We start from the raw sequence: 7,831 nt of genomic DNA, 5'->3' as shown, positions 1-7,831 counted from the left end.
CTCTGTGAGGCGACTCGGGCAGGCGTCCCACCGACCACCGCCGCAAAACCCCCCTCGCCGGTCGCCACACCTCGTCGCCGCCAGCAAACGATGTCGGGCAAAGCCAGGCGACGACTGGCAGCGGCGGGATCCGTTCCTCGTGCGCGTGCTCGTCCCGCTCGCTGCTGCCCCCACCCACCTTCGTCCGCATCAGTCCCCCGCTAATATGTCTCCAACGTATCTATAAGTTTTGATTGTTCCATGCTATTATATTATCCATCTAGGATGTTTTATATGTATTTATACGCTATTTTATATGTTTTTTGGGACTAACCTATTAACCTAGAGCCTAGTGCCAGTTTCTGTTTTTTCCTTGTTTTTTGAGTATTGCACAAAAGGAAAACCAAACGGAGTCCAATTGACCTGAAATTTCATGGAGATTGTTTTTGGACCAGAAGAAGCCCACAGAGTACCGGAGATGGACCAGAGGAGTCCCGAGGCCACCACGAGGGTGGGGGCACACCCTGGGTGTGCCCCCCACCTCGTGGCCACCTCGGGGACCCCCCTGACTTGTTCCCGACTCCAACACCTCTTATATATACCCAAACTACCAGAAAGAAACCTAGATCGGGAGTTCCACCGCTGCAAGCCTATGTAGCCACCGAAAACCAATCTAGACTTGTTTCGGCACCCTGCCGGAGGGGGAACCCCTCTCCGATGGCCATCTTCATCATCCCGGCGCTCTCCATGACGAGGAGGGAGTAGTTCACCCTCGGGGCTGAGGGTATGTACCAGTAGCTGTGTGTTTGATCTCTCTCTCTCGTGTTCTTGATTCGGCACGATCTTGATGTATCGCGAGCTTTGCTATTATAGTTGGATCTTATGATGTTTCTCCCCCTCTACTCTCTTGTGATGAATTGAGTTTTCCCTTTGAATTTATATTTTCGGATTGAGTCTTTAAGGATTTGAGAACACTTGATGTATGTCTTGCATGTGCTTCTTTGTGGTGACAATGGGATATTCACGTGATCCACTTGATGTATGTTTTGGTGATCAACTTGTGAGTTCCGTGACCTCGTGAACTTATGCATAGGGGTTTGCACACGTTTTCGTCTTGACTCTCCGGTAGAAACTTTGGGGCGCTCTTTGAAGTTCTTTGTGTTGGTTGAATAGATGAATCTGAGATTGTGTGATGCATATCGTATAATCATACCCACTGATACTTGAGGTGACATTGAAGTATCTAGGTGACATTAGGGTCTTGGTTGATTTGTGTCTTAAGGTGTTATTCTAGTACGAACTCTAGGATAGATTGAACGGAAAAAATAGCTTCGTGTTATTTTACTACGGACTCTTGAATAGATCGATCAGAAAGGATAACTTTGAGGTGGTTTCGTACCCTACAATAATCTCTTCGTTTATTCTCGGCTATTAGTGACTTAGGAGTGACTCTTTGTCGCATTTTGAGGGATAGTTATATGATCCGATTATGTTATTATTGTCGAGAGAACTTGCACTAGTGAAAGTATGAACCATAGGCCTTGTTTCAACGCATTGCAACACCGTTTTCACTCACCTTTATCATTAGTTACCTTGTTGTTTTTATATTTTCAGATTACAAAAACCTATATCTACCATCCATATTGCACTTGTATCACCATCTCTTCGCCGAACTAGTGCACCTATACAATTTACAATTGTATTGGGTGTGTTGGGGACATAAGAGACTCTTTGTTATTTGGTTGTAGGGTTGTTTGAGAGAGACCATCTTCATCCTACGCCTCTCATGGATTGATAAACCTTAGGTCATCCACTTGAGGGAAATTTGCTACTGTCCTACAAACCTCTGCACTTGGAGGCCCAACAACGTCTACCGGAAGAAGGTTGTGTAGTAGACATCAAGCTCTTTTCCAGCGGCGTTGCCGAGGAGGTTAGCACTTGAAGGTGAAAGGATCGATATAGTTGACTAGAGGGGGGTGAATAGGCAACTAACAATTTTTAACTTTTCTTTACCAAATTAAACTGTGCATCAAAGTAGGTTGTCTAGACAAGTAACTATGTGAGCAACCTATATGATGCAACAACAACAAGCACACAAGCAAGCAAGGGAAATAACACAAATAAGCTTGCACAAGTAAAGGTACGAGATAACCAAGAGTGGAGCCGTGGAGACGAGGATGTGTTACCGAAGTTCCTTCCTTTTGAGGGGAAGTACGTCTCTGTTGGAGCGGTGTGGAGGCACAATGCTCCCCAAGAAGCCACTAGGGCCACCGTATTATCCTCACGCCCTCACACAATGCGAGATGTCGTGATTCAACTATTGGTTCCCTTGGAGGCGGCGACCGGACCTTTACAAACAAGGTTGGGGCAATCTCCACAACTTAATCGGAGGCTCCCAACAACACCACGAAGCTTCACTACAATGGAATATGGCTCCGCGGTGACCTCAACCGTGTAGGGTGCTCAAACGCCCAAGAGTAACAAGATCCGCAAGGGATTAGTGGGGGGAATCGAATTTCTCTTGGTGAAAGTGTAGATCGAGGCCTTCTCAACCAATCCCTAGAAAATCAACAAGTTTGATTGGCTAGGAAGAGAGATCGGACGAAAATGGAGCTTGGAGCAACAATGGAGCTTAGGGTTGGAAGAGGTAGTCAACTCGGAGAAGAAGATACCCCTTATATAGTGGAGAGACAAATCTAACCGTTATCCACTTAACCAGCCCACGACATGCGGTACTACCGCGCCAGCCAAGTGGTACTACCGCAAGGGCTCACAGTACTACCGTGGCCATGGCAGGAGCTAGCCCAGGCTTGTAGCAACGACGCTGAAGCGGTACTGCCGCACATCAACTTGAAGGACCCGCAACATCATGGTGGGAGAATTTCACCACCACTTTCCCTATCAACACTGTCACATGGGACCAGTTCCAGCAGGCTTTCCGTACTGCCCATGTTTCAGCAGGAGCTATGTCCATGAAGAAGCGTGAGTTTCGCAACTTGCGCCAAGGAGGACGGACAGTTGGCCAGTATGTGGAGGACTTTAGTAAGCTAGCACGTTATGCCCCAGATGACGTTTCTACGGATGCAACTAAGCAGGAGAAGTTTCTGGAAGGACTGAATGACGAGTTGAGCATGCAGTTGATGGTAGCAACCTTCAACAACTACCAGGAGTTGGTGGATCGTGCTCTCATGATTGAAGGGAAGCAACAGCATATTGAGAATCGCAAGAGGATGTATGGACAAGGGAAGTACAATTCAGGAGCTCAGCAGAAGCCATGTTTTACCCCTAGACCGGGAGGACATTTTTAGCATACCCATGGAGGAGGTAGCTTGCACAATCATAATGGCACCAAGAATGGTAATGGGAATGGAGGAAGCAACGGCCAGAACCGTACCAACCCATCAACCCCAGCCAAGAGAGACCTGAGCCAAGTCACTTGCTTTAAGTGCTAAAAGACCGAACATTATGCCAATGAATGTCCTGAATCTCAGAATGGAAATGGAAATGGAAGCTTTAGGAAGAAGCCGGACCCTTTCAATAGGGGGCAGGTGAACCAAGTTAACGTGGAGGAGGTTGAAGAGCAGCCGGATGCAGTAATCGGTAAGTTTTTGGTTAAGTCATTTACTACACTCGTTCTTTTCGACACTGGTGCATCGCATTCATACATATCAAGGGGATTCGTGGATAGGTATAACCTGCCCACCAAAGTTCTTAGAACACCTATATTAGTAAGCTCACCAGGAGCGGAGTATATGGCTAGTAAGGGATGTTTTCAAGTGCCATTGAGTATAGGTAGGCATGTGTTTCCCTTAGATTTGATCATTTTGGAATCACAAGGTTTGGATGTAATTCTGGGTATGGATTGGCTGTCGATGTATGGAGGAAACATCGATTGCGCCAGTAAGTCAATTATGCTTACCACCCCAGAAGGGAGAAGGATCAAGTATGTGTCCCGGCATGTGCCTAAAAGGACTCAAGTAAATTCATTAACGGGAGTTGTGCAGGAGGAAGTACCAGTAGTGAAGGATTTCCCTGATGTATTTCCAGAGGAGTTGCCAGGCATGCCACCGGATAGAGATATTGAGTTTTTGATTGAGCTATTGCCAGGCACAGGGCCAATATCAAAGAGACCATATAGGATGCCAGCAAAGGATTTGGTGGAAATTAAGAAGCAGATTAAGGAGTTACTGGATAAGGAATATATCCGCCCAAGTTCTTCACCTTGGGGATCGCCAGTACTTCTAGTGGAGAAGAAGGATGGATCGTTAAGGATGGTTGTTGATTATCGAGGATTGAATGAAGTAACGATCAAGAACAAGTACCCACTACCAATGATCAGTGATCTGTTTGATCGATTGCAAGGAGCTAAGGTATTTTCCAAGATCGATCTGCGATCAGGATACCACCAGTTGAAGACTCGAGAACATGATATACCTAAGACAGCTTTTACCACCAGGTATGGGCTGTACGAGTATACCGTTATGTCATTTGGTCTGACTGATGCACCTGCCTATTTTATGAACATGATGAACAAAGTATTTATGGAGTTTTTGGATAAGTTCATCGTAGTGTTCATTGATGATATCCTGGTTTACTTGAAGAATGAAGAGGAGCATAAGGAACATTTGCGACTAGTACTTGGAAAGCTCAGAGAACATCAATTATATGCCAAGTTCAGCAAATGTGAGTTTTGGTTGAAGGAAGTTGGATTTCTCAGACACGTTATATCCGGAGAAGGTATAGCAGTAGATCCCACTAAGGTTGACACTATGACAAATTGGGAAGCACCAACAACAGTTGGGGAGATCCGGAGTTTTCTTGGACTCGCATGATACTACCGGAGATTCATTGAAAATTTCTCGAAGATTGCGAAGCCTATGACGGAGTTGTTGAAGAAGGATACCAAGTTCATATGGACCGAGGAATGTGAGGCCAGTTTCCAGGAGTTGAAGAAATGTTTGGTTACATCACCAGTGTTGATTTTGCTAGATCAGACCAAGGATTATGAGGTGTATTGCGACGCTTCACGTCGAGGACTTGGAGCAGTGCTTATGCAGGAAGGAAGAGTGGTTTCATATGCCTCTCGACAGCTTAAGCCTCATGAGTTAAATTATGCCATGCATGTTGGAGTTAGCAGCCGTAGTGCATGCATTGAAGACTTGGAGACACTTTCTCATTGGAAATCATTGTGAGGTGTACATGGATCACAAGAGTTTGAAGTATATTTTCACGCAAAAGGAGATGAATCTCAGGCAAAGGAGATGGTTGGAGCTCATCAAGGATTATGATATGAGATTGCATTACCATCCCGGAAAGGCTAACGTAGTAGCTGACGCGTTGAGCCGTAAAAGCCATGTCAACACTCTAATGACGGGAGATTTACCAAGGGAGTTAGCCGAAAATCTTCGTGAGCTATGTTTGGAGATAGTCCCGAGAGGCTATGTAGCAGCATTGAAGATTCAGTCTACTTTGATGGATAAGATCATAGAAGCTCAAAGGACTGATAAGGAGATCGCTTCTATTAAGGAGAAAATGAGCAAAGGAAAAGCTAAAGGATTTCATGAGGATGAGCACGATACCTTATGGTTTGAAGACCGTGTTTATGTGCCCAACGACCTGGAGATCAGGAAGTTGATTCTGCAAGAGGCCCATGATTCACCATATTCGATTCACCCAGGAAATACCAAGATGTATTTGGATTTGAAGGATACTTTCTGATGGACCGGAATGAAGAAGGATATTGCGGAGTGTGTAGCAGTTTGTGATGTATGTCAGAGAGTAAAGGCAGAGCATCAGAAGCCAGCGGGATTGCTACAGCCATTGCCAATACCCGAATGGAAGTGGGATAAGTTAGGCATGGATTTTATCACAGGGTTGCCCAGAACACGTTCAGGTTATGACTCGATTTGGGTTGTAGTCGATCGTTTGACAAAGGTAGCTCATTTCATCCCACTGAAGACTACCTACACCAGTGCTAAGTTGGCAAAGATATACATGACCAGGATCGTATGTCTGCACGGAGTTCATAGGAGCATTGTATCAGATAGAAGAACCCAGTTTACCTCAAGGTTCTGGAATCAGTTGCATGAAACTTTGGGTACCAGGCTAGAGTTCAGTACAGCTTTCCATCCGTAGACATATGGACAGACCGAGAGAGTCAATCGGATTTTGGAGGATATGCTGAGAGCTTGTGCGCTAGATTATGGATCTAGTTGGGACGAGAATTTGCCATACGCAGAGTTCTCTTATAACAATAGTTATCAATCCAGTTTGAAGATGGCCCCTTTCGAAGCTTTGTACGGAAGGAGGTGCAGGACCCCATTATCGTGGGATGAAGTTGGAGACTGTCAGATGTTTGGACCGGATCTGATTAAGGAGTCTGAACAGAAAGTAAAGTTGATTCGCGATAGGCTCAAGGTAGCCCAGTCCAAGCAGAAGAGCTACGCAGATTCTAAACGCAAGGAGACAGTTTACGAAGTCGGGGACCGAGTTTATCTTCGAGTATCTCCACTTCGAGGAGTTAAGCGCTTTGGAGTTAAGGGAAAGTTAGCGCCACGTTTTGTAGGACCATACAAGGTTTTGGAGCGTATGGGAGAAGTAGCCTATAAGTTGGAATTGCCCGAAGGATTGTCAGGAGTTCACGACGTGTTCCACCTTTCCCAGTTAAAGAAGTGCCACGCGGAGATGGCTGATATACCGCTAAGAGATACAGTGCCGCTGGAAGCGATTCAATTGGACAGTGATTTGACCTATGAGACTAGTTAAGATTCTTGAGTATGCCAGCCGAGTCACCCGCAGCAAGGTTATCAAGTTTTGCAAAGTTCAGTGGAGCCACCACACGGGGGATGAAGCCACCTAGGAACGAGAGGAAGAATTGCTGAAGGACCACCCTCACCTATTTTCTAGCCAACCCGAATCTCGAGGGTGAGATTCATCTTAAGGGGGGTAGGTTTGTAACATCCCAAATTTTCAATTTGGAATGTTATACAATAGATCATCATTGCATATCCTATTTTATTGCATTTTGGTTGATCCTAGAAATTTCACGCAACTCAAGGACCCTCGGAGAGAGTTGGGGATTTCGTTATTTTCATATTTGAGTTTTCTTAAATTTTGTAAATAGGATCATTTGATTTTATTTATTTTATCTTTAATTATTTCTATTATAAAAATATTAGAGAGGGAATAAAATGACTTTCCCAAAATAAAGAAATATTGAGGATTTAATAATAAAATCAAATAAGATTTTATTTTGGTTGTATTCGCTATTTTAATTGAATTTAGGAAAAATGCGCGTTTTTCAAAATTGCATGTAGGCCCTAAATAAATGTTCATCCTCTGCGGCTTGATTTTAGAAGGCGGGGAAAATTTATTTCGAGATTTTTGGAGTCCGTTTAGTATTCTTTTTGTTTTTTTTAGCGTCATTATTTAAAAAAACGCGAACCGACCTACGGGCTGTATCCGGCCAGAACACCCTGGCCGGGGCTTTATATAGCGCGCCCCGGGGGCCCGAGCAGCCCAAGCCGCCGCGCCAACCCTAACCCTAGGCCATGCCGCCCGCTGCCGCCGCCGCGCGCCGCCGCCCCGCCGCCGCCGGAGCTCGCCGCTAACGAGGTCGAACCGCCGCCGCTGGCCGGTTTTTTTTAAAAACTATTGGTTTTCATCATTTTTTTAGATTCGTTTTTCTGATAGATCGGTTTTTTTTCTTCGGTTTAGTTAATTAGCGAGCGTTCGCTCGTTTGTTCGTTTTAACGAACGTGTTCATCGTTTAGATTCAGATAACGAACGTTCGTTCGTTAATCTGTTTGTTGTTTTTCTTTTTCTCGATTAAATCCGCGATTTTTCTGATCGC

This window comes from Triticum dicoccoides, chromosome 4A (assembly GCF_002162155.2).
Source record: "Triticum dicoccoides isolate Atlit2015 ecotype Zavitan chromosome 4A, WEW_v2.0, whole genome shotgun sequence".
In the NCBI taxonomy this organism is placed as follows: Eukaryota; Viridiplantae; Streptophyta; class Magnoliopsida; order Poales; family Poaceae; genus Triticum; species Triticum dicoccoides.
The sequence above is the reverse complement of the archived record's forward strand: the minus strand, read 5'-3'. Positions refer to the sequence as shown.